At 41.5% G+C, this 17,500-nt stretch overlaps 56 non-coding genes and 22 pseudogenes across 56 annotated transcripts; all 78 read left to right on the top strand.

The window, feature by feature from the left end:
- Nucleotides 1-7: 7 nt before the first annotated feature.
- Nucleotides 8-126, top strand: LOC135063329 (5S ribosomal RNA). The gene has a single exon (XR_010249663.1). It is a non-coding gene; the product is annotated as a 5S ribosomal RNA (ribosomal RNA).
- A 107-nt stretch (nt 127-233) lies between these two features.
- LOC135061550 (5S ribosomal RNA) lies at nt 234-352 on the top strand. Its single transcript, XR_010247928.1, has one exon. It is a non-coding gene; the product is annotated as a 5S ribosomal RNA (ribosomal RNA).
- A 107-nt stretch (nt 353-459) lies between these two features.
- LOC134892639 (5S ribosomal RNA) lies at nt 460-578 on the top strand. The gene has a single exon (XR_010171587.1). It is a non-coding gene; the product is annotated as a 5S ribosomal RNA (ribosomal RNA).
- A 107-nt stretch (nt 579-685) lies between these two features.
- LOC134884450 (5S ribosomal RNA) lies at nt 686-804 on the top strand. The gene has a single exon (XR_010168597.1). It is a non-coding gene; the product is annotated as a 5S ribosomal RNA (ribosomal RNA).
- A 107-nt stretch (nt 805-911) lies between these two features.
- LOC134892627 (5S ribosomal RNA) lies at nt 912-1,030 on the top strand. The gene has a single exon (XR_010171586.1). It is a non-coding gene; the product is annotated as a 5S ribosomal RNA (ribosomal RNA).
- Nucleotides 1,031-1,137: 107 nt separating this feature from the next.
- On the top strand, nt 1,138-1,256 carry LOC134892616 (5S ribosomal RNA). The gene has a single exon (XR_010171585.1). It is a non-coding gene; the product is annotated as a 5S ribosomal RNA (ribosomal RNA).
- A 107-nt stretch (nt 1,257-1,363) lies between these two features.
- LOC135060646 (5S ribosomal RNA) lies at nt 1,364-1,482 on the top strand. Its single transcript, XR_010247039.1, has one exon. It is a non-coding gene; the product is annotated as a 5S ribosomal RNA (ribosomal RNA).
- Nucleotides 1,483-1,589: 107 nt separating this feature from the next.
- Nucleotides 1,590-1,708, top strand: LOC134887944 (5S ribosomal RNA; annotated as a pseudogene).
- A 107-nt stretch (nt 1,709-1,815) lies between these two features.
- Nucleotides 1,816-1,934, top strand: LOC135064838 (5S ribosomal RNA). Its single transcript, XR_010251135.1, has one exon. It is a non-coding gene; the product is annotated as a 5S ribosomal RNA (ribosomal RNA).
- A 107-nt stretch (nt 1,935-2,041) lies between these two features.
- Nucleotides 2,042-2,160, top strand: LOC134887329 (5S ribosomal RNA; annotated as a pseudogene).
- A 107-nt stretch (nt 2,161-2,267) lies between these two features.
- On the top strand, nt 2,268-2,386 carry LOC135066205 (5S ribosomal RNA). Its single transcript, XR_010252459.1, has one exon. It is a non-coding gene; the product is annotated as a 5S ribosomal RNA (ribosomal RNA).
- A 107-nt stretch (nt 2,387-2,493) lies between these two features.
- On the top strand, nt 2,494-2,612 carry LOC134884704 (5S ribosomal RNA). The gene has a single exon (XR_010168841.1). It is a non-coding gene; the product is annotated as a 5S ribosomal RNA (ribosomal RNA).
- A 107-nt stretch (nt 2,613-2,719) lies between these two features.
- On the top strand, nt 2,720-2,838 carry LOC134892603 (5S ribosomal RNA). Its single transcript, XR_010171584.1, has one exon. It is a non-coding gene; the product is annotated as a 5S ribosomal RNA (ribosomal RNA).
- A 107-nt stretch (nt 2,839-2,945) lies between these two features.
- Nucleotides 2,946-3,064, top strand: LOC134890915 (5S ribosomal RNA; annotated as a pseudogene).
- Nucleotides 3,065-3,171: 107 nt separating this feature from the next.
- LOC134901908 (5S ribosomal RNA) lies at nt 3,172-3,290 on the top strand. The gene has a single exon (XR_010175383.1). It is a non-coding gene; the product is annotated as a 5S ribosomal RNA (ribosomal RNA).
- Nucleotides 3,291-3,397: 107 nt separating this feature from the next.
- On the top strand, nt 3,398-3,516 carry LOC134892592 (5S ribosomal RNA). The gene has a single exon (XR_010171583.1). It is a non-coding gene; the product is annotated as a 5S ribosomal RNA (ribosomal RNA).
- A 107-nt stretch (nt 3,517-3,623) lies between these two features.
- On the top strand, nt 3,624-3,742 carry LOC135067939 (5S ribosomal RNA). The gene has a single exon (XR_010254147.1). It is a non-coding gene; the product is annotated as a 5S ribosomal RNA (ribosomal RNA).
- A 107-nt stretch (nt 3,743-3,849) lies between these two features.
- On the top strand, nt 3,850-3,968 carry LOC134892581 (5S ribosomal RNA). Its single transcript, XR_010171582.1, has one exon. It is a non-coding gene; the product is annotated as a 5S ribosomal RNA (ribosomal RNA).
- A 107-nt stretch (nt 3,969-4,075) lies between these two features.
- LOC134888805 (5S ribosomal RNA) lies at nt 4,076-4,195 on the top strand (annotated as a pseudogene).
- Nucleotides 4,196-4,302: 107 nt separating this feature from the next.
- LOC135070761 (5S ribosomal RNA) lies at nt 4,303-4,421 on the top strand. The gene has a single exon (XR_010256915.1). It is a non-coding gene; the product is annotated as a 5S ribosomal RNA (ribosomal RNA).
- Nucleotides 4,422-4,528: 107 nt separating this feature from the next.
- Nucleotides 4,529-4,647, top strand: LOC135061581 (5S ribosomal RNA). Its single transcript, XR_010247959.1, has one exon. It is a non-coding gene; the product is annotated as a 5S ribosomal RNA (ribosomal RNA).
- Nucleotides 4,648-4,754: 107 nt separating this feature from the next.
- LOC134885689 (5S ribosomal RNA) lies at nt 4,755-4,873 on the top strand. Its single transcript, XR_010169800.1, has one exon. It is a non-coding gene; the product is annotated as a 5S ribosomal RNA (ribosomal RNA).
- A 107-nt stretch (nt 4,874-4,980) lies between these two features.
- LOC135069809 (5S ribosomal RNA) lies at nt 4,981-5,099 on the top strand. Its single transcript, XR_010255991.1, has one exon. It is a non-coding gene; the product is annotated as a 5S ribosomal RNA (ribosomal RNA).
- Nucleotides 5,100-5,206: 107 nt separating this feature from the next.
- On the top strand, nt 5,207-5,325 carry LOC134885348 (5S ribosomal RNA). The gene has a single exon (XR_010169464.1). It is a non-coding gene; the product is annotated as a 5S ribosomal RNA (ribosomal RNA).
- A 107-nt stretch (nt 5,326-5,432) lies between these two features.
- On the top strand, nt 5,433-5,551 carry LOC134892570 (5S ribosomal RNA). Its single transcript, XR_010171581.1, has one exon. It is a non-coding gene; the product is annotated as a 5S ribosomal RNA (ribosomal RNA).
- Nucleotides 5,552-5,658: 107 nt separating this feature from the next.
- On the top strand, nt 5,659-5,778 carry LOC134888804 (5S ribosomal RNA; annotated as a pseudogene).
- Nucleotides 5,779-5,885: 107 nt separating this feature from the next.
- On the top strand, nt 5,886-6,004 carry LOC135064105 (5S ribosomal RNA). Its single transcript, XR_010250419.1, has one exon. It is a non-coding gene; the product is annotated as a 5S ribosomal RNA (ribosomal RNA).
- A 107-nt stretch (nt 6,005-6,111) lies between these two features.
- Nucleotides 6,112-6,230, top strand: LOC135061579 (5S ribosomal RNA). Its single transcript, XR_010247957.1, has one exon. It is a non-coding gene; the product is annotated as a 5S ribosomal RNA (ribosomal RNA).
- Nucleotides 6,231-6,337: 107 nt separating this feature from the next.
- Nucleotides 6,338-6,456, top strand: LOC134892081 (5S ribosomal RNA; annotated as a pseudogene).
- A 107-nt stretch (nt 6,457-6,563) lies between these two features.
- Nucleotides 6,564-6,682, top strand: LOC135059904 (5S ribosomal RNA). The gene has a single exon (XR_010246300.1). It is a non-coding gene; the product is annotated as a 5S ribosomal RNA (ribosomal RNA).
- A 107-nt stretch (nt 6,683-6,789) lies between these two features.
- LOC134889743 (5S ribosomal RNA) lies at nt 6,790-6,908 on the top strand (annotated as a pseudogene).
- Nucleotides 6,909-7,015: 107 nt separating this feature from the next.
- Nucleotides 7,016-7,133, top strand: LOC134884786 (5S ribosomal RNA). Its single transcript, XR_010168921.1, has one exon. It is a non-coding gene; the product is annotated as a 5S ribosomal RNA (ribosomal RNA).
- Nucleotides 7,134-7,240: 107 nt separating this feature from the next.
- On the top strand, nt 7,241-7,359 carry LOC135059902 (5S ribosomal RNA). Its single transcript, XR_010246298.1, has one exon. It is a non-coding gene; the product is annotated as a 5S ribosomal RNA (ribosomal RNA).
- A 107-nt stretch (nt 7,360-7,466) lies between these two features.
- LOC135068601 (5S ribosomal RNA) lies at nt 7,467-7,585 on the top strand. The gene has a single exon (XR_010254795.1). It is a non-coding gene; the product is annotated as a 5S ribosomal RNA (ribosomal RNA).
- Nucleotides 7,586-7,692: 107 nt separating this feature from the next.
- LOC134892404 (5S ribosomal RNA) lies at nt 7,693-7,811 on the top strand (annotated as a pseudogene).
- Nucleotides 7,812-7,918: 107 nt separating this feature from the next.
- Nucleotides 7,919-8,037, top strand: LOC134891747 (5S ribosomal RNA; annotated as a pseudogene).
- Nucleotides 8,038-8,144: 107 nt separating this feature from the next.
- Nucleotides 8,145-8,263, top strand: LOC134889776 (5S ribosomal RNA; annotated as a pseudogene).
- A 107-nt stretch (nt 8,264-8,370) lies between these two features.
- On the top strand, nt 8,371-8,489 carry LOC134901775 (5S ribosomal RNA). The gene has a single exon (XR_010175256.1). It is a non-coding gene; the product is annotated as a 5S ribosomal RNA (ribosomal RNA).
- A 107-nt stretch (nt 8,490-8,596) lies between these two features.
- On the top strand, nt 8,597-8,715 carry LOC135063392 (5S ribosomal RNA). The gene has a single exon (XR_010249725.1). It is a non-coding gene; the product is annotated as a 5S ribosomal RNA (ribosomal RNA).
- A 107-nt stretch (nt 8,716-8,822) lies between these two features.
- On the top strand, nt 8,823-8,941 carry LOC135059074 (5S ribosomal RNA). The gene has a single exon (XR_010245492.1). It is a non-coding gene; the product is annotated as a 5S ribosomal RNA (ribosomal RNA).
- A 107-nt stretch (nt 8,942-9,048) lies between these two features.
- On the top strand, nt 9,049-9,167 carry LOC135069883 (5S ribosomal RNA). The gene has a single exon (XR_010256063.1). It is a non-coding gene; the product is annotated as a 5S ribosomal RNA (ribosomal RNA).
- A 107-nt stretch (nt 9,168-9,274) lies between these two features.
- On the top strand, nt 9,275-9,393 carry LOC135065845 (5S ribosomal RNA). The gene has a single exon (XR_010252115.1). It is a non-coding gene; the product is annotated as a 5S ribosomal RNA (ribosomal RNA).
- A 107-nt stretch (nt 9,394-9,500) lies between these two features.
- LOC134890220 (5S ribosomal RNA) lies at nt 9,501-9,619 on the top strand (annotated as a pseudogene).
- A 107-nt stretch (nt 9,620-9,726) lies between these two features.
- LOC134901479 (5S ribosomal RNA) lies at nt 9,727-9,845 on the top strand. The gene has a single exon (XR_010174969.1). It is a non-coding gene; the product is annotated as a 5S ribosomal RNA (ribosomal RNA).
- Nucleotides 9,846-9,952: 107 nt separating this feature from the next.
- On the top strand, nt 9,953-10,071 carry LOC135059901 (5S ribosomal RNA). The gene has a single exon (XR_010246297.1). It is a non-coding gene; the product is annotated as a 5S ribosomal RNA (ribosomal RNA).
- Nucleotides 10,072-10,178: 107 nt separating this feature from the next.
- On the top strand, nt 10,179-10,297 carry LOC134886990 (5S ribosomal RNA; annotated as a pseudogene).
- Nucleotides 10,298-10,404: 107 nt separating this feature from the next.
- On the top strand, nt 10,405-10,523 carry LOC134892558 (5S ribosomal RNA). Its single transcript, XR_010171580.1, has one exon. It is a non-coding gene; the product is annotated as a 5S ribosomal RNA (ribosomal RNA).
- A 107-nt stretch (nt 10,524-10,630) lies between these two features.
- Nucleotides 10,631-10,749, top strand: LOC135070007 (5S ribosomal RNA). The gene has a single exon (XR_010256183.1). It is a non-coding gene; the product is annotated as a 5S ribosomal RNA (ribosomal RNA).
- Nucleotides 10,750-10,856: 107 nt separating this feature from the next.
- LOC135067017 (5S ribosomal RNA) lies at nt 10,857-10,975 on the top strand. The gene has a single exon (XR_010253247.1). It is a non-coding gene; the product is annotated as a 5S ribosomal RNA (ribosomal RNA).
- Nucleotides 10,976-11,082: 107 nt separating this feature from the next.
- Nucleotides 11,083-11,201, top strand: LOC135069882 (5S ribosomal RNA). Its single transcript, XR_010256062.1, has one exon. It is a non-coding gene; the product is annotated as a 5S ribosomal RNA (ribosomal RNA).
- Nucleotides 11,202-11,308: 107 nt separating this feature from the next.
- On the top strand, nt 11,309-11,427 carry LOC134901769 (5S ribosomal RNA). The gene has a single exon (XR_010175250.1). It is a non-coding gene; the product is annotated as a 5S ribosomal RNA (ribosomal RNA).
- Nucleotides 11,428-11,534: 107 nt separating this feature from the next.
- On the top strand, nt 11,535-11,653 carry LOC134890218 (5S ribosomal RNA; annotated as a pseudogene).
- Nucleotides 11,654-11,760: 107 nt separating this feature from the next.
- LOC135068654 (5S ribosomal RNA) lies at nt 11,761-11,879 on the top strand. The gene has a single exon (XR_010254849.1). It is a non-coding gene; the product is annotated as a 5S ribosomal RNA (ribosomal RNA).
- A 107-nt stretch (nt 11,880-11,986) lies between these two features.
- Nucleotides 11,987-12,105, top strand: LOC135065199 (5S ribosomal RNA). The gene has a single exon (XR_010251485.1). It is a non-coding gene; the product is annotated as a 5S ribosomal RNA (ribosomal RNA).
- Nucleotides 12,106-12,212: 107 nt separating this feature from the next.
- LOC135062842 (5S ribosomal RNA) lies at nt 12,213-12,331 on the top strand. Its single transcript, XR_010249183.1, has one exon. It is a non-coding gene; the product is annotated as a 5S ribosomal RNA (ribosomal RNA).
- Nucleotides 12,332-12,438: 107 nt separating this feature from the next.
- Nucleotides 12,439-12,557, top strand: LOC134886623 (5S ribosomal RNA). Its single transcript, XR_010170703.1, has one exon. It is a non-coding gene; the product is annotated as a 5S ribosomal RNA (ribosomal RNA).
- Nucleotides 12,558-12,664: 107 nt separating this feature from the next.
- LOC135059900 (5S ribosomal RNA) lies at nt 12,665-12,783 on the top strand. Its single transcript, XR_010246296.1, has one exon. It is a non-coding gene; the product is annotated as a 5S ribosomal RNA (ribosomal RNA).
- Nucleotides 12,784-12,890: 107 nt separating this feature from the next.
- On the top strand, nt 12,891-13,009 carry LOC134886989 (5S ribosomal RNA; annotated as a pseudogene).
- A 107-nt stretch (nt 13,010-13,116) lies between these two features.
- LOC135058776 (5S ribosomal RNA) lies at nt 13,117-13,235 on the top strand. The gene has a single exon (XR_010245200.1). It is a non-coding gene; the product is annotated as a 5S ribosomal RNA (ribosomal RNA).
- A 107-nt stretch (nt 13,236-13,342) lies between these two features.
- Nucleotides 13,343-13,461, top strand: LOC135060481 (5S ribosomal RNA). Its single transcript, XR_010246874.1, has one exon. It is a non-coding gene; the product is annotated as a 5S ribosomal RNA (ribosomal RNA).
- A 107-nt stretch (nt 13,462-13,568) lies between these two features.
- Nucleotides 13,569-13,687, top strand: LOC134893916 (5S ribosomal RNA; annotated as a pseudogene).
- A 107-nt stretch (nt 13,688-13,794) lies between these two features.
- On the top strand, nt 13,795-13,913 carry LOC134892832 (5S ribosomal RNA; annotated as a pseudogene).
- A 107-nt stretch (nt 13,914-14,020) lies between these two features.
- On the top strand, nt 14,021-14,139 carry LOC134889271 (5S ribosomal RNA; annotated as a pseudogene).
- Nucleotides 14,140-14,246: 107 nt separating this feature from the next.
- LOC135061040 (5S ribosomal RNA) lies at nt 14,247-14,365 on the top strand. The gene has a single exon (XR_010247432.1). It is a non-coding gene; the product is annotated as a 5S ribosomal RNA (ribosomal RNA).
- Nucleotides 14,366-14,472: 107 nt separating this feature from the next.
- LOC134888574 (5S ribosomal RNA) lies at nt 14,473-14,591 on the top strand (annotated as a pseudogene).
- A 107-nt stretch (nt 14,592-14,698) lies between these two features.
- On the top strand, nt 14,699-14,817 carry LOC134887648 (5S ribosomal RNA; annotated as a pseudogene).
- A 107-nt stretch (nt 14,818-14,924) lies between these two features.
- On the top strand, nt 14,925-15,043 carry LOC135061241 (5S ribosomal RNA). Its single transcript, XR_010247628.1, has one exon. It is a non-coding gene; the product is annotated as a 5S ribosomal RNA (ribosomal RNA).
- A 107-nt stretch (nt 15,044-15,150) lies between these two features.
- Nucleotides 15,151-15,269, top strand: LOC135067552 (5S ribosomal RNA). The gene has a single exon (XR_010253764.1). It is a non-coding gene; the product is annotated as a 5S ribosomal RNA (ribosomal RNA).
- Nucleotides 15,270-15,376: 107 nt separating this feature from the next.
- Nucleotides 15,377-15,495, top strand: LOC134888819 (5S ribosomal RNA; annotated as a pseudogene).
- Nucleotides 15,496-15,602: 107 nt separating this feature from the next.
- Nucleotides 15,603-15,721, top strand: LOC134895220 (5S ribosomal RNA). The gene has a single exon (XR_010171883.1). It is a non-coding gene; the product is annotated as a 5S ribosomal RNA (ribosomal RNA).
- A 107-nt stretch (nt 15,722-15,828) lies between these two features.
- Nucleotides 15,829-15,947, top strand: LOC134890430 (5S ribosomal RNA; annotated as a pseudogene).
- A 107-nt stretch (nt 15,948-16,054) lies between these two features.
- On the top strand, nt 16,055-16,173 carry LOC134901607 (5S ribosomal RNA). The gene has a single exon (XR_010175093.1). It is a non-coding gene; the product is annotated as a 5S ribosomal RNA (ribosomal RNA).
- A 107-nt stretch (nt 16,174-16,280) lies between these two features.
- On the top strand, nt 16,281-16,399 carry LOC135069654 (5S ribosomal RNA). Its single transcript, XR_010255831.1, has one exon. It is a non-coding gene; the product is annotated as a 5S ribosomal RNA (ribosomal RNA).
- Nucleotides 16,400-16,506: 107 nt separating this feature from the next.
- On the top strand, nt 16,507-16,625 carry LOC135061011 (5S ribosomal RNA). The gene has a single exon (XR_010247404.1). It is a non-coding gene; the product is annotated as a 5S ribosomal RNA (ribosomal RNA).
- A 107-nt stretch (nt 16,626-16,732) lies between these two features.
- On the top strand, nt 16,733-16,851 carry LOC135058624 (5S ribosomal RNA). The gene has a single exon (XR_010245050.1). It is a non-coding gene; the product is annotated as a 5S ribosomal RNA (ribosomal RNA).
- Nucleotides 16,852-16,958: 107 nt separating this feature from the next.
- On the top strand, nt 16,959-17,077 carry LOC135062275 (5S ribosomal RNA). The gene has a single exon (XR_010248628.1). It is a non-coding gene; the product is annotated as a 5S ribosomal RNA (ribosomal RNA).
- A 107-nt stretch (nt 17,078-17,184) lies between these two features.
- On the top strand, nt 17,185-17,302 carry LOC134884784 (5S ribosomal RNA). Its single transcript, XR_010168919.1, has one exon. It is a non-coding gene; the product is annotated as a 5S ribosomal RNA (ribosomal RNA).
- A 107-nt stretch (nt 17,303-17,409) lies between these two features.
- Nucleotides 17,410-17,500, top strand: part of LOC134887647 (5S ribosomal RNA) — a 119-nt pseudogene continuing 28 nt past the window's right edge.

Below are 17,500 nucleotides of genomic sequence, written 5' to 3'. Positions count from 1 at the left end.
AAAGCTCATCTACAGCCACACCACACTGGATACGCCCAATCTCATCTGATCTTGGAAGCTAAGCAGTGTTGGGCCTGGTTAGTACTTGGATGGGAGACCACCTGGGAATACAAGGTGCTATAGATATTTTTATACTGCCGACACCGTTCTGTTGATGCATTCCATTTTCAAACGTATTCATTTATGAACCAGTAGTTAGAAGTAGAAAAGTTCTAACAGAAACCACAAAGCTCATCTACAGCCACACCACACTGGATACGCCCAATCTCATCTGATCTTGGAAGCTAAGCAGTGTTGGGCCTGGTTAGTACTTGGAAGGGAGACCACCTGGGAATACAAGGTGCTGTAGATATTTTTATACTGCCAACACCGTTCTGTTGATGCATTCCATTTTCAAACGTATTCATTTATGAACCAGTAGTTAGAAGTAGAAAAGTTCTAACAGAAACCACAAAGCTCATCTACAGCCACACCACACTGGATACGCCCAATCTCATCTGATCTTGGAAGCTAAGCAGTGTTGGGCCTGGTTAGTACTTGGATGGGAGACCACCTGGGAATACAAGGTGCTGTAGATAATTTTATACTGCCAACACCGTTCTGTTGATGCATTCCATTTTAAAACGTATTCATTTATAAACCAGTAGTTAGAAGTAGAAAAGTTCTAACAGAAACCACAAAGTTCATCTACAGCCGAGCCACACTGGATATGCCCAATCTCATCTGATCTTGGAAGCTAAGCAGTGTTGGGCCTGGTTAGTACTTGGATGGGAGACCACCTGGGAATACAAGGTGCTGTAGATATTTTTATACTGCCAACACCGTTCTGTTGATGCATTCAATTTTCAAATGTATTCATTTATGAACCAGTAGTTAGAAGAAGAAAAGTTCAAACAGAAACCACAAAACTCATCTACAGCCACACCACACTGGATACGCCCAATCTCATCTGATCTTGGAAGCTAAGCAGTGTTGGGCCTGGTTAGTACTTGGATGGGAGACCACCTGGGAATACAAGGTGCTGTAGATATTTTTATACTGCCAACACCGTTCTGTTGATGCATTCCATTTTCAAACGTATTCATTTATGAACCAGTAGTTAGAAGTAGAAAAGTTCTAACAGAAACCACAAAGCTCATCTACAGCCACACCACACTGGATACGCCCAATCTCATCTGATCTTGGAAGCTAAGCAGTGTTGGGCCTGGTTAGTACTTGGATGGGAGACCACCTGGGAATACAAGGTGCTGTAGATAATTTTATACTGCCAACACCGTTCTGTTGATGCATTCCATTTTAAAACGTATTCATTTATGAACCAGTAGTTAGAAGTAGAAAAGTTCTAACAGAAACCACAAAGTTCATCTACAGCCAAGCCACACTGGATACGCCCAATCTCATCTGATCTTGGAAGCTAAGCAGTGTTGGGCCTGGTTAGTACTTGGATGGGAGACCACCTGGGAATACAAGGTGCTGTAGATATTTTTATACTGCCAACACCGTTCTGTTGATGCATTCAATTTTCAAATGTATTCATTTATGAACCAGTAGTTAGAAGTAGAAAAGTTCTAACAGAAACCACAAAGCTCATCTACAGCCACACCACACTGGATACACCCAATCTCATCTGGTCTTGGAAGCTAAGCAGTGTTGAGCCTGGTTAGTACTTGGATGGGAGACCACCTGGGAATACAAGGTGCTGCAGATATTTTTATACTACCAACACCGTTCTGTTAATGCATTCCATTTTCAAACGTATTCATTTATGAACCAGTAGTTAGAAGTAGAAAAGTTCTAACAGAAACCATAAAGCTCATCTACAGCCACACCACACTGGATACGCCCAATCTCATCTGATCTTGGAAACTAAGCAGTGTTGGGCCTGGTTAGTACTTGGATGGGAGACCACCTGGGAATACAAGGTGCTGTAGATATTTTTATACTACCAACACCGTTCTGTTGATGCATTCAATTTTCAAACGTATTCATTTATGAACCAGTAGTTAGAAGTAGAAAAGTACTAACAGAAACCATAAAGCTCTTCTACAGCCACACCACACTGGATATGCCCAATCTCATCTGATCTTGGAAGCTAAGTAGTGTTGGGCCTGGTTAGTACTTGGATGGGAGACCACCAGGGAATACAAGGTGCTGTAGATAATTTTATACTGCCAACACCGTTCTGTTGATGCATTCCATTTTAAAACGTATTCATTTATGAACCAGTAGTTAGAAGTAGAAAAGTTCTAACAGAAACCAGCAAGTTCATCTACAGCAACACCACACTGGATACGCCCAATCTCATCTGATCTTGGAAGCTAAGCAGTGTTGGGCCTGGTTAGTACTTGTATGGGAGACCACCTGGGAATACAAGGTGCTGTAGATATTTTTATACTGCCAACACCGTTCTGTTGATGCATTCCATTTTCAAACGTATTCATTTATGAACCAGTAGTTAGAAGTAGAAAAGTACTAACCGAAACTATAAAGCTCTTATACAGCCACACCACACTGGATATGCCCAATCTCATCTGATCTTGGAAGCTAAGCAGTGTTGGGCCTGGTTAGTACTTGGATGGGAGACCACCTGGGAATACAAGGTGCTGTAGATATTTTTATACTGCCAACACCGTTCTGTTGATGCATTCCATTTTCAAACGTATTCATTTATGAACCAGTAGTTAGAAGTAGAAAAGTTCTAACAGAAACCATAAAGCTCATCTACAGCCACACCACACTGGATACGCCCAATCTCATCTGATCTTGGAAGCTAAGCAGTGTTGGGCCTGGTTAGTACTTGGATGGGAGACCACCTGGGAATACAAGGTGCTGTAGATATTTTTATACTGCCAACACCGTTCTGTTGATGCATTCCATTTTCAAACGTATTCATTTATGAACCAGTAGTTAGAAGTAGAAAAGTACTAACCGAAACTATAAAGCTCTTATACAGCCACACCACACTGGATATGCCCAATCTCATCTGATCTTGGAAACTAAGCAGTGTTGAGCCTGGTTAGTACTTGGATGGGAGACCACCTGGGAATACAAGGTGCTGTAGATATTTTTATACTGCCAACACCGTTCTGTTGATGCATTCCATTTTCAAACGTATTCATTTATGAACCAGTAGTTAGAAGTAGAAAAGTTCTAACAGAAACCACAAAGCTCATCTACAGCCACACCACACTGGATACGCCCAATCTCATCTGATCTTGGAAGCTAAGCAGTGTTGGGCCTGGTTAGTACTTGGTTGGGAGACCACCTGGGAATACAAGGTGCTGTAGATATTTTTATACTGCCAACACCGTTCTGTTGATGCATTCCATTTTCAAACGTATTCATTTATGAACCAGTAGTTAGAAGTAGAAAAGTTCTAACAGAAACCATAAAGCTCATCTACAGCCACACCACACTGGATACGCCCAATCTCATCTGATCTTGGAAGCTAAGCAGTGTTGGGCCTGGTTAGTACTTGGATGGGAGACCACCTGGGAATACAAGGTGCTGTAGATATTTTTATACTGCCAACACCGTTCTGTTGATGCATTCCATTTTAAAACGTATTCATTTATGAACCAGTAGTTAGAAGTAGAAAAGTTCTAACAGAAACCACAAAGCTCATCTACAGCCACACCACACTGGATACGCCCAATCTCATCTGGTCTTGGAAGCTAAGCAGTGTTGGGCCTGGTTAGTACTTGGATGGAAGACCACCTGGGAATACAAGGTGCTGTAGATATTTTTATACTGCCAACACCGTTCTGTTGATGCATTCCATTTTCAAACGTATTCATTTATGAACCAGTAGTTAGAAGTAGAAAAGTTCTAACAGAAACCACAAAGCTCATCTACAGCCACACCACACTGGATACGCCCAATCTCATCTGATCTTGGAAGCTAAGCAGTGTTGGGCCTGGTTAGTACTTGGATGGGAGACCACCTGGGAATACAAGGTGCTGTAGATATTTTTATACTGCCAACACCGTTTTGTTGATGCATTCCATTTTCAAACGTATTCATTTATGAACCAGTAGTTAGAAGTAGAAAAGTTCTAACAGAAACCACAAAGCTCATCTACAGCCACACCACACTGGATACGCCCAATCTCATCTGATCTTGGAAGCTAAGCATTGCTTGGGCCTGGTTAGTACTTGGATGGGAGACCACCTGGGAATACAAGGTGCTGTAGATAATTTTATACTGCCAACACCGTTCTGTTGATGCATTCCATTTTAAAACGTGTTCATTTATGAACCAGTAGTTAGAAGTAGAAAAGTTCTAACAGAAACCACAAAGTTCATCTACAGCGACACCTTTCTGGATACGCCCAATCTCATCTGATCTTGGAAGCTAAGCAGTGTTGGGCCTGGTTAGTACTTGGATGGGAGACCACCTGGGAATACAAGGTGCTGTAGATATTTTTATACTGCCAACACCGTTCTGTTGATGCATTCCATTTTCAAACGTATTCATTTATGAACCAGTAGTTAGAAGTAGAAAAGTTCTAACAGAAACCACAAAGCTCATCTACAGCCACACCACACTGGATACGCCCAATCTCATCTGATCTTGGAAGCTAAGCAGTGTTGGGCCTGGTTAGTACTTGGATGGGAGATCACCTGGGAATACAAGGTGCTGTAGATAATTTTATACTGCCAACACCGTTTTGTTGATGCATTCCATTTTAAAACGTATTCATTTATGAACCAGTAGTTAGAAGTAGAAAAGTTCTAACAGAAACCACAAAGCTCATCTACAGCCACACCACACTGGATACGTTCAATCTCATCTGGTCTTGGAAGCTAAGCAGTGTTGGGCCTGGTTAGTACTTGGATGGGAGACCACCTGGGAATACAAGGTGCTGTAGATATTTTTATACTGCCAACACCGTTCTGTTGATGCATTCCATTTTAAAACGTATTCATTGATGAACCAGTAGTTAGAAGTAGAAAAGTTCTAACAGAAACCAGAAAATTCATCTACAGCAACACCACACTGGATACGCCCAATCTCATCTGATCTTGGAAGCTAAGCAGTGTTGGGCCTGGTTAGTTCTTGGATGGGAGACCACCTGGGAATACAAGGTGCTGTAGATATTTTTATACTGCCAACACCGTTCTGTTGATGCATTCCATTTTCAAACTTATTCATTTATGAATCAGTAGTTAGAAGTAGAAAAGTTCTAACAGAAACCACAAAGCTCATCTACAGCCACACTACATTGGATACGCCCAATCTCATCTGATCTTGGAAGCTAAGCAGTGTTGGGCCTGGTTAGTACTTATATGGGAGACCACCTGGGAATACAAGGTGCTGTAGATATTTTTATACTGCCAACACCGTTCTGTTGATGCATTCCATTTTCAAACGTATTCATTTATGAACCAGTAGTTAGAAGTAGAAAAGTTCTAACAGAAACCACAAAGCTCATCTACAGCCACACCACACTGGATACGCCCAATCTCATCTGATCTTGGAAGCTAAGCAGTGTTGGGCCTGGTTAGTACTTGGATGGGAGACCACCTGGGAATACAAGGTGCTGTAGATATTTTTATACTGCCAACACCGTTTTGTTGATGCATTCCATTTTCAAACGTATTCATTTATGAACCAGTAGTTAGAAGTAGAAAAGTTCTAACAGAAACCACAAAGCTCATCTACAGCCACACCACACTGGATACGCCCAATCTCATCTGATCTTGGAAGCTAAGCATTGCTTGGGCCTGGTTAGTACTTGGATGGGAGACCACCTGGGAATACAAGGTGCTGTAGATAATTTTATACTGCCAACACCGTTCTGTTGATGCATTCCATTTTAAAACGTGTTCATTTATGAACCAGTAGTTAGAAGTAGAAAAGTTCTAACAGAAACCACAAAGTTCATCTACAGCGACACCACTCTGGATACGCCCAATCTCATCTGATCTTGGAAGCTAAGCAGTGTTGGGCCTGGTTAGTACTTGGATGGGAGACCACCTGGGAATACAAGGTGCTGTAGATATTTTTATACTGCCAACACCGTTCTGTTGATGCATTCCATTTTCAAACGTATTCATTTATGAACCAGTAGTTAGAAGTAGAAAAGTTCTAACAGAAACCACAAAGCTCATCTACAGCCACACCACACTGGATACGCCCAATCTCATCTGATCTTGGAAGCTAAGCAGTGTTGGGCCTGGTTAGTACTTGGATGGGAGATCACCTGGGAATACAAGGTGCTGTAGATAATTTTATACTGCCAACACCGTTTTGTTGATGCATTCCATTTTAAAACGTATTCATTTATGAACCAGTAGTTAGAAGTAGAAAAGTTCTAACAGAAACCACAAAGCTCATCTACAGCCACACCACACTGGATACGTTCAATCTCATCTGGTCTTAGAAGCTAAGCAGTGTTGGGCCTGGTTAGTACTTGGATGGGAGACCACATGGGAATACAAGGTGCTGTAGATATTTTTATACTGCCAACACCGTTCTGTTGATGCATTCCATTTTAAAACGTATTCATTGATGAACCAGTAGTTAGAAGTAGAAAAGTTCTAACAGAAACCAGAAAATTCATCTACAGCAACACCACACTGGATACGCCCAATCTCATCTGATCTTGGAAGCTAAGCAGTGTTGGGCCTGGTTAGTACTTGGATGGGAGACCACCTGGGAATACAAGGTGCTGTAGATATTTTTATACTGCCAACACCGTTCTGTTGATGCATTCCATTTTCAAACTTATTCATTTATGAATCAGTAGTTAGAAGTAGAAAAGTTCTAACAGAAACCACGAAGCTCATCTACAGCCACACTACATTGGATACGCCCAATCTCATCTGATCTTGGAAGCTAAGCAGTGATGGGCCTGGTTAGTATTTGGATGGGAAACCACCTGGGAATACAAGGTGCTGTAGATATTTTTATACTACCAACACCGTTCTGTTGATGCATTCCATTTTCAAACGTATTCGTTTATGAACCAGTAGTTAGAAGTAGAAAAGTTCTAACAGAAACCATCAAGCTCATCTACAGCCACACCACACTGGATACGCCCAATCTCATCTGATCTTGGAAGCTAAGCAGTGTTGGGCCTGGTTAGTACTTGGATGGGAGACCACCTGGAATACAAGGTGCTGTAGATATTTTTATACTACCAACACCGTTCTGTTGATGCATTCAATTTTCAAACGTATTCATTTATGAACCAGTAGTTAGAAGTAGAAAAGTTCTAACAGAAACCAGTAAGTTCATCTACAGCAACACCACACTGGATACGCCCAATCTCATCTGATCTTGGAAGCTAAGCAGTGTTGGGCCTGGTTAGTACTTGGATGGGAGACCACCTGGGAATACAAGGTGCTGTAGATATTTTTATACTTCCAACACCGTTCTGTTGATGCATTACATTTTCAAACGTATTCATTTATGAACCAGTAGTTAGAAGTAGAAAAGTACTAACAGAAACCATAAAGCTCATCTACAGCCACACCACACTGGATATGCCCAATCTCATCTGATATTGGAAGCTAAGCAGTGTTGGGCCTGGTTAGTACTTGGATGGGAGACCTCCTGGGAATACAAGGTGCTGTAGATAATTTTATACTGCCAACACCGTTCTGTTGATGCATTCCATTTTAAAACGTATTCATTTATGAACCAGTAGTTAGAAGTAGAAAAGTTCTAACAGAAACCAGAAAGTTCATCTACAGCAACACCACACTGGATACGCCCAATCTCATCTGATTTTGGAAGCTAAGCAGTGTTGGGCATGGTTAGTACTTGGATGGGAGACCACCTGTGAATACAAGGTGCTGTAGGTATTTTTATACTGCCAACACCGATCTGTTGATGCATTCCATATTCAAACGTATTCATTTATGAACCAGTAGTTAGAAGTAGAAAAGTTCTAACAGAAACCACAAAGCTCATCTACAGCCACACTACTCTGGATACGCCCAATCTCATCTTATCTTGGAAGCTAAGCAGTGTTGGGCCTGGTAAGTACTTGGATGGGAGACCACCTGGGAATACAAGGTGCTGTAGATATTTTTATACTGCCAACACCGTTCTGTTGATGCATTCCATTTTCAAACGTATTCATTTATGAACCAGTAGTTAGAAGTAGAAAAGTTCTAACAGAAACCGTAAAGCTCATCTACAGCCACACCATAATGGATAGGCCCAATCTCATCTGATCTTGGAAGCTAAGCAGTGTTGGGCCTGGTTAGTACTTGGATGGGAGACCACCTGGGAATACAAGGTGCTGTAGATAATTTTATACTGCCAACACCGTTCTGTTGATGCATTCCATTTTAAAACGTATTCATTTATGAACCAGTAGTTAGAAGTAGAAAAGTTCGAACAGAAACCAGAAAGTTCATCTACAGCAACACCACACTGGATGCGCCCAATCTCATCTGATCTTGGAAGCTAAGCAGTGTTGGGCCTGGTTAGTACTTGGATGGGAGACCACCTGGGAATACAAGGTGCTGTAGATATTTTTATACTGCCAACACCGTTCTGTTGATGCATTCCATTTTCAAATGTATTCATTTATGAACCAGTAGTTAGAAGTAGAAAAGTTCTAACAGAAACCACAAAGCTCATCTACAGCCACACCACACTGGATACGCCCAATCTCATCTGATCTTGGAAGCTAAGCAGTGTTGGGCCTGGTTAGTACTTGGATGGGAGACCACCTGGGAATACAAGGTGCTGCAGATATTTTTATACTGCCAACACCGTTCTGTTGATGCATTCCATTTTCAAACGTATTCATTTATGAACCAGTAGTTAGAAGTAGAAAAGTTCTAACAGAAACCATAAAGCTCATCTACAGCCACACCACACTGGATATGCCCAATCTCATCTGATCTTGGAAGCTAAGCAGTGTTGGGCCTGGTTAGTACTTGGATGGGAGACCACCTGGGAATACAAGGTGCTGTAGATAATTTTATACTGCCAACACCGTTCTGTTGATGCATTCCATTTTAAAACGTATTCATTTATGAACCAGTAGTTAGAAGTAGAAAAGTTCTAACAGAAACCATAAAGTTCATCTACAGCCAAGCCACAGTGGATACGCCCAATCTCATCTGATCTTGGAAGCTAAGCAGTGTTGGGCCTGGTTAGTACTTGGATGGGAGACCACCTGGGAATACAAGGTGCTGTAGATATTTTTATACTGCCAACACCGTTCTGTTGATGCATTCAATTTTCAAATGTATTCATTTATGAACCAGTAGTTGGAAGAAGAAAAGTTCAAATAGAAACCACAAAGCTCATCTACAGCCACACCACACTGGATACGCCCAATCTCATCTGATCTTGGAAGCTAAGCAGTGTTGGGCGTGGTTAGTACTTGGATGGGAGACCACCTGGGAATACAAGGTGCTGTAGATATTTTTATACTGCCAACACCGTTCTGTTGATGCATTCCATTTTCAAACGTATTCATTTATGAACCAGTAGTTAGAAGTAGAAAAGTTCTAACAGAAACCACAAAGCTCATCTACAGCCACACCACACTGGATATGCACAATCTCATCTAATCTTGGAAGCTAAGCAGTGTTGGGCCTGGTTAGTACTTGGATGGGAGACCACCTGGGAATACAAGGTGCTGTAGATATTTTTGTACTGCCAACACCGTTCTGTTGATGCATTCCATTTTCAAACGTATTCATTTATGAACCAGTAGTTATAAGTAGAAAAGTTCTAACAGAAACCACAAAGCTCATCTACAGCCACACCACACTGGATACGCCCAATCTCATCTGATCTTGGAAGCTAAGCAGTGTTGGGCCTGGTTAGTACTTAGATGGGAGACCACCTGGGAATACAAGGTGCTGTAGATAATTTTATACTGCCAACACCGTTCTGTTGATGCATTCCATTTTAAAACGTATTCATTTATGAACCAGTAGTTAGAAGTAGAAAAGTTCTAACAGAAACCAGAAAGTTCATCTACAGCAACACCACACTGGATACGCCCAATCTCATCTGATCTTGGAAGCTAAGCAGTGTTGGGCCTGGTTAGTACTTGGATGGGAGACCACCTGGGAATACAAGGTGCTGTAGATATTTTTATACTGCCAACACCGTTCTGTTGATGCATTCCATATTCAAACGTATTCATTTATGAACCAGTAGTTAGAAGTAGAAAAGTTCTAACAGAAACCACAAAGCTCATTTACAGCCACACTACACTGGATACGCCCAATCTCATCTGATCTTGTAAGCTAAGCAGTGTTGGGCCTGGTTAGTACTTGGATGGGAGACCACCTGGGAATACAAGGTGCTGTAGATATTTTTATACTGCCAACACCGTTCTGTTGATGCATTCCATTTTCAAACGTATTAATTTATGAACCAGTAGTTAGAAGTAGAAAAGTTCTAACAGAAACCGTAAAGCTCATCTACAGCCACACCACACTGGATACGCCCAATCTCATCTGATCTTGGAAGCTAAGCAGTGTTGGGCCTGGTTAGTACTTGGATGGGAGACCACCTGGGAATACAAGGTGCTGTAGATATTTTTATACTGCCAACACCGTTCTGTTGATGCATTCCATTTTCAAATGTATTCATTTATGAACCAGTAGTTAGAAGTAGAAAAGTTCTAACAGAAACCACAAAGCTCATCTACAGCCACACCACACTGGATACACCCAATCTCATCTGATCTTGGAAGCTAAGCAGTGTTGGGCCTGGTTAGTACTTGGATGGGAGACCACCTGGGAATACAAGGTGCTGTAGATATTTTTATACTGCCAACACCGTTCTGTTGATGCATTCCATTTTCAAACGTATTCATTTATGAACCAGTAGTTAGAAGTAGAAAAGTTCTAACAGAAACCATAAAGCTCATCTACAGCCACACCACACTGGATATGCCCAATCTCATCTGATCTTGGAAGCTAAGCAGTGTTGGGTCTGGTTAGTACTTGGATGGGAGACCACCTGGGAATACAAGGTGCTGTAGATAATTTTATACTGCCAACACCGTTCGGTTGATGCATTCCATTTTAAAACGTATTCATTTATGAACCAGTAGTTAGAAGTAGAAAAGTTCTAACAGAAACCATAAAGTTCATCTACAGCCAAGCCACAGTGGATACGCCCAATCTCATCTGATCTTGGAAGCTAAGCAGTGTTGGGCCTGGTTAGTACTTGGATGGGAGACCACCTGGGAATACAAGGTGCTGTAGATATTTTTATACTGCCAACACCGTTCTGTTGATGCATTCAATTTTCAAATGTATTCATTTATGAACCAGTAGTTGGAAGAAGAAAAGTTCAAATAGAAACCACAAAGCTCATCTACAGCCACACCACACTGGATACGCCCAATCTCATCTGATCTTGGAAGCTAAGCAGTGTTGGGCCTGGTTAGTACTTGGATGGGAGACCACCTGGGAGTACAAGGTGCTGTAGATATTTTTATACTGCCAACACCGTTCTGTTGATGCATTCCATTTTCAAACGTATTCATTTATGAACCAGTAGTTAGAAGTAGAAAAGTTCTAACAGAAACCACAAAGCTCATCTACAGCCACACCACACTGGATATGCACAATCTCATCTAATCTTGGAAGCTAAGCAGTGTTGGGCCTGGTTAGTACTTGGATGGGAGACCACCTGGGAATACAAGGTGCTGTAGATATTTTTATACTGCCAACACCGTTCTGTTGATGCATTCCATTTTCAAACGTATTCATTTATGAACCAGTAGTTATAAGTAGAAAAGTTCTAACAGAAACCACAAAGCTCATCTACAGCCACACCACATTGGATACGCCCAATCTCATCTGATCTTGGAAGCTAAGCAGTGTTGGGCCTGGTTAGTACTTGGATGGGAGACCACCTGGGAATACAAAGTGCTGTAGATATTTTTATACTGCCAACACCGTTCTGTTGATGCATTCCATTTTCAAACGTATTCATTTATGAACCAGTAGTTAGAAGTAGAAAAGTTCTAACAGAATCCATAAAGCTCATCTACAGCCACACCACACTGGATACGCCCAATCTCATCTGATCTTGGAAGCTAAGCAGTGTTGGGCATGGTTAGTACTTGGATGGGAGACCACCTGGGAATACAAGGTGCTGTAGATAATTTTATACTGCCAACACCGTTCTGTTGATGCATTCCATTTTAAAACGTATTCATTTATGAACCAGTAGTTAGAAGTAGAAAAGTTCTAACAGAAACCACAAAGCTCATCTACAGCCACACCACACTGGATACGCCCAATCTCATCTGGTCTTGGAAGCTAAGCAGTGTTGGGCCTGTTTAGTACTTGGATGGGAGACCACCTGGGAATACAAGGTGCTGTAGATATTTTTATACTACCAACACCGTTCTGTTGATGCATTACATTTTCAAACGTATTCATTTAAGAACCAGTAGTTAGAAGTAGAAAAGTACTAACAGAAACCATAAAGCTCTTCTACAGCCACACCACACTGGATATGCCCAATCTCATCTGATCTTGGAAGCTAAGCAGTGTTGGGCCTGGTTAGTACTTAGATGGGAGACCACCTGGGAATACAAGGTGCTGTAAATAAATTCATACTGCCAACACCGTTCTGTTGATGCATTCCATTTTAAAATGTATTCATTTATGAACCAGTAGTTAGAAGTAGAAAAGTTCTAACAGAAACCAGAAAGTTCATCTACAGCAACACCACACTGGATACGCCCAATCTCATCTGATCTTGGAAGCTAAGCAGTGTTGGGCCTGGTTAGTACTTGGATGGGAGACCACCTGGGAATACAAGGTGCTGTAGATATTTTTATACTGCCAACACCGTTCTGTTGATGCATTCCATTTTCAAACGTATTAATTTATGAACCAGTAGTTAGAAGTAGAAAAGTTCTAACAGAAACCACAAAGCTCATTTACAGCCACACTACACTGGATACGCCCAATCTCATCTGATCTTGTAAGCTAAGCAGTGTTGGGCCTGGTTAGTACTTGGATGGGAGACCACCTGGGAATACAAGGTGCTGTAGATATTTTTATACTGCCAACACCGTTCTGTTGATGCATTCCATTTTCAAACGTATTAATTTATGAACCAGTAGTTAGAAGTAGAAAAGTTCTAACAGAAACCGTAAAGCTCATCTACAGCCACACCACACTGGATACGCCCAATCTCATCTGATCTTGGAAGCTAAGCAGTGTTGGGCCTGGTTAGTACTTGGATGGGAAACCACCTGGGAATACAAGGTGCTGTAGATAATTTTATACTGCCAACACCGTTCTGTTGATGCATTCCATTTTAAAACGTATTCATTTATGAACCAGTAGTTAGAAGTAGAAAAGTTCTAACAGAAACCAGAAAGTTCATCTACAGCAACACCACACTGGATACGCCCAATCTCATCAGATCTTGGAAGCTAAGCAGTGTTGGGCCTGGTTAGTACTTGGATGGGGGACCACCTGGGAATACAAGGTGCTGTAGATATTTTTATACTGCCAACACCGTTCTGTTGATGCATTCCATTTTAAAACGTATTCATTTATGAACCAGTAGTTAGAAGTAGAAAAGTTCTAACAGAAACCACAAAGCTCTTCTAAAGCCACACCACACTGGATACGCACAACCTCATCTGATCTTGGAAGCTAAGCAGTGTTGGGCCTGGTTAGTACTTGGATGGGAGACCACCTGGGAATACAAGGTGCTGTAGATATTTTTATACTGCCAACACCGTTCTGTTGATGCATTCCATTTTCAAACGTATTCATTTATGAACCAGTAGTTAGAAGTAGAAAAGTTCTAACAGAAACCACAAAGCTCATCTACAGCCACACCACACTGGATACGCCCAATCTCATCTGATCTTGGAAGCTAATCAGTCTTGGGCCTGGTTAGTACTTGGCTGGGAGACCACCTGGGAATACAATGTGCTGTAGATATTTTTATACTGCCAACACCGTTCTGTTGATGCATTCCATTTTCAAACGTATTCATTTATGAACCAGTAGTTAGAAGTAGAAAAGTTCTAACAGAATCCATAAAGCTCATCTACAGCCACACCACACTGGATACGCCCAATCTCATCTGATCTTGGAAGCTAAGCAGTGTTGGGCCTGGTTAGTACTTGGTATGGAGACCACCTGGGAATACAAGGTGCTGTAGATAATTTTATACTGCCAACACCGTTCTGTTGATGCATTCCATTTTAAAACGTATTCATTTATGAACCAGTAGTTAGAAGTAGAAAAGTTCTAACAGAAACCACAAAGCTCATCTACAGCCACACCACACTGGATACGCCCAATCTCATCTGGTCTTGGAAGCTAAGCAGTGTTGGGCCTGGTTAGTACTTGGATGGGAGACCACCTGGGAATACAAGGTGCTGTAGATATTTTTATACTGCAAACACCGTTCTGTTGATGCATTCCATTTTCAAACGTATTCATTTATGAACCAGTAGTTAGAAGTAGAAAAGTTCTAACAGAAACCACAAAGCTCATCTACAGCAACACTACATTGGATACGCCCAATCTCTTCTGATCTTGGAAGCTAAGCAGTGTTGGGCCCGGTTAGTACTTGGATGGGAGACCACCTGGGAATACATGGTGCTGTAGATATTTTTATACTACCAACACCGTTCTGTTGATGCATTCCATTTTCAAACGTATTCATTTATGAACCAGTAGTTAGAAGTAGAAAAGTTCTAACAGAAACCAGAAAGTTCATCTACAGCAACACCACACTGGATACGCCCAATCTCATCTTATCTTGGAAGCTAAGCAGTGTTGGGCCTGGTTAGTACTTGGATGGGAGACCACCTGGGAATACAAGGTGCTGTAGATAATTTTATACTGCCAACACCGTTCTGTTGATGCATTCCATTTTAAAACGTATTCATTTATGAACCAGTAGTTAGAAGTAGAAAAGTTCTAACAGAAACCAGAAAGTTCATCTACAGCAATACCACACTGGATACGCCCAATCTCATCTGATCTTGGAAGCTAAGCAGTGTTGGGCCTGGTTAGTATTTGGATGGGAGACCACCTGGGAATACAAGGTGCTGTAGATATTTTTATACTACCATCACCGTTCTGTTGATGCATTCCATTTTCAAACGTATTCATTTATGAACCAGTAGTTAGAAGTAGAAAAGTACTAACAGAAACCATAAAGCTCTTCTACAGCCACACCACACTGGATATGCCCAATCTCGTCTGATCTTGGAAGCTAAGCAGTGTTGGGCCTGGTTAGTACTTGGATGGGAGACCACCTGGGAATACAAGGTGCTGTAGATATTTTTATACTGCCAACACCGTTCTGTTGATGCATTCCATTTTCAAACGTATTCATTTATGAACCAGTAGTTAGAAGTAGAAAAGTTCTAACAGAAACCAGAAAGTTCATCTACAGCAACACCACACAGGATACGCCCAATCTCATCTGATCTTGGAAACTAAGCAGTGTTGGGCCTGGTTAGTACTTGGATGGGAGACCACCTGGGAATACAAGGTGCTGTAGATATTTTTATACTGCCAACACCGTTCTGTTGATGCATTCCATTTTAAAACGTATTCATTTATGAACCAGTAGTTAGAAGTAGAAAAGTTCTAACAGAAACCACAAAGCTCATCTACAGCCACACCACACTGGATACGCCCAATCTCATCTGAACTTGGAAGCTAAGCAGTGTTGGGCCTGGTTAGTACTTGGATGGGAGACCACCTGGGAATACAAGGTGCTGTAGATATTTTTATACTGCCAACACCGTTCTGTTGATGCATTCCATTTTCAAACGTATTCATTTATGAACCAGTAGTTAGAAGTAGAAAAGTTCTAACAGAAACCACAAAGCTCATCTACAGCCACACCACACTGGATACGCCCAATCTCATCTGGTCTTGAAAGCTAAGCAGTGTTAGGCCTGGTTAGTACTTGGATGGGAGACCACCTGGGAGTACAAGGTGCTGTAGATATTTTTATACTGACAACACCGTTCTGTTGATGCATTCCATTTTCAAACGTATTCATTTATGAACCAGTAGTTAGAAGTAGAAAAGTTCTAACAGAAACCACAAAGCTCATCTACAGCCACACCACACTGGATACGCCCAATCTCGTCTGATCTTGGAAGCTAAGCAGTGTTGGGCCTGGTTAGTACTTGGATGGGAGACCACCTGGGAATACAAGGTGCTGTAGATATTTTTATACTGCCAACACCGTTCTGTTGATGCATTCCATTTTCAAACGTATTCATTTATGAACCAGTAGTTAGAAGTAGAAAAGTTCTAACAGAAACCATAAAGCTCATCTACAGCTACACCACACTGGATACGCCCAATCTCATCTGATCTTGGAAGCTAAGCAGTGTTGGGCCTGGTTAGTAATTGGATGGGAGACCACCTGGGAATACAAGGTGCTGTAGATAATTTTATACTGCCAACACCGTTCTGTTGATGCATTCCATTTTCAAACGTATTCATTTATGAACCAGTAGTTAGAAGTAGAAAAGTTCTAACAGAAACCACAAAGCTCATCTACAGCCACACCACACTGGATACGCCCAATCTCATCTGATCTTGGAAGCTAAGCAGTGTTGGGCCTGGTTAGTACTTGCATGGGAGACCACCTGGGAATACAAGGTGCTGTAGATATTTTTATACTGCCAACACCGTTCTGTTGATGCATTCCATTTTCAAACGTATTCATTTATGAACCAGTAGTTAGAAGTAGAAAAGTTCTAACAGAAACCACAAAGCTCATCTACAGCCACACCACACTGGATACGCCCAATCTCATCTGATCTTGGAAGCTAAGCAGTGTTGGGCCTGGTTAGTATTTGGATGGGAGACCACCTGGAAATACAAGGTGCTGTAGATATTTTTATACTGCCAACACCGTTCTGTTGATGCATTCCATTTTAAAACGTATTCATTTATGAACCAGTAGTTAGAAGTAGAAAAGTTCTAACAGAAACCAGAAAATTCATCTACAGTAACACCACACTGGATACGCCCAATCTCATCTGATCTTGGAAGCTAAGCAGTGTTGGGCCTGGTTAGTACTTGGATGGGAGACCACCTGGGAATACAAGGTGCTGTAGATATTTTTATACTGCCAACACCGTTCTGTTGATGCATTCCATTTTCAAACGTATTCATTTATGAACCAGTAGTTAGAAGTAGAAAAGTTCTAACAGAAACCATAAAGCTCATCTACAGCCACACCACACTGGATACGCCCAATCTCATCTGATCTTGGAAGCTAAGCAGTGTTGGGCCTGGTTAGTACTTGGATGGGAGACCACCTGGAATACAAGGTGCTGTAGATATTTTTATACTACCAACACCGTTCTGTTGATGCATTCCATTTTCAAACGTATTCATTTATGAACCAGTAGTTAGTAGTAGAAAAGTTCTAACAGAAACCAGTAAGTTCATCTACAGCAACACCACACTGGATACGCCCAATCTCATCTTATCTTGGAAGCTAAGCAGTGTTGGGCCTGGTTAGTACTTGGATGGGAGAC

Source organism: Pseudophryne corroboree, chromosome 3 (genome assembly GCF_028390025.1).
Source record: "Pseudophryne corroboree isolate aPseCor3 chromosome 3, aPseCor3.hap2, whole genome shotgun sequence".
In the NCBI taxonomy this organism is placed as follows: Eukaryota; Metazoa; Chordata; class Amphibia; order Anura; family Myobatrachidae; genus Pseudophryne; species Pseudophryne corroboree.
This window is presented reverse-complemented; position numbering and strand designations above follow the sequence as displayed.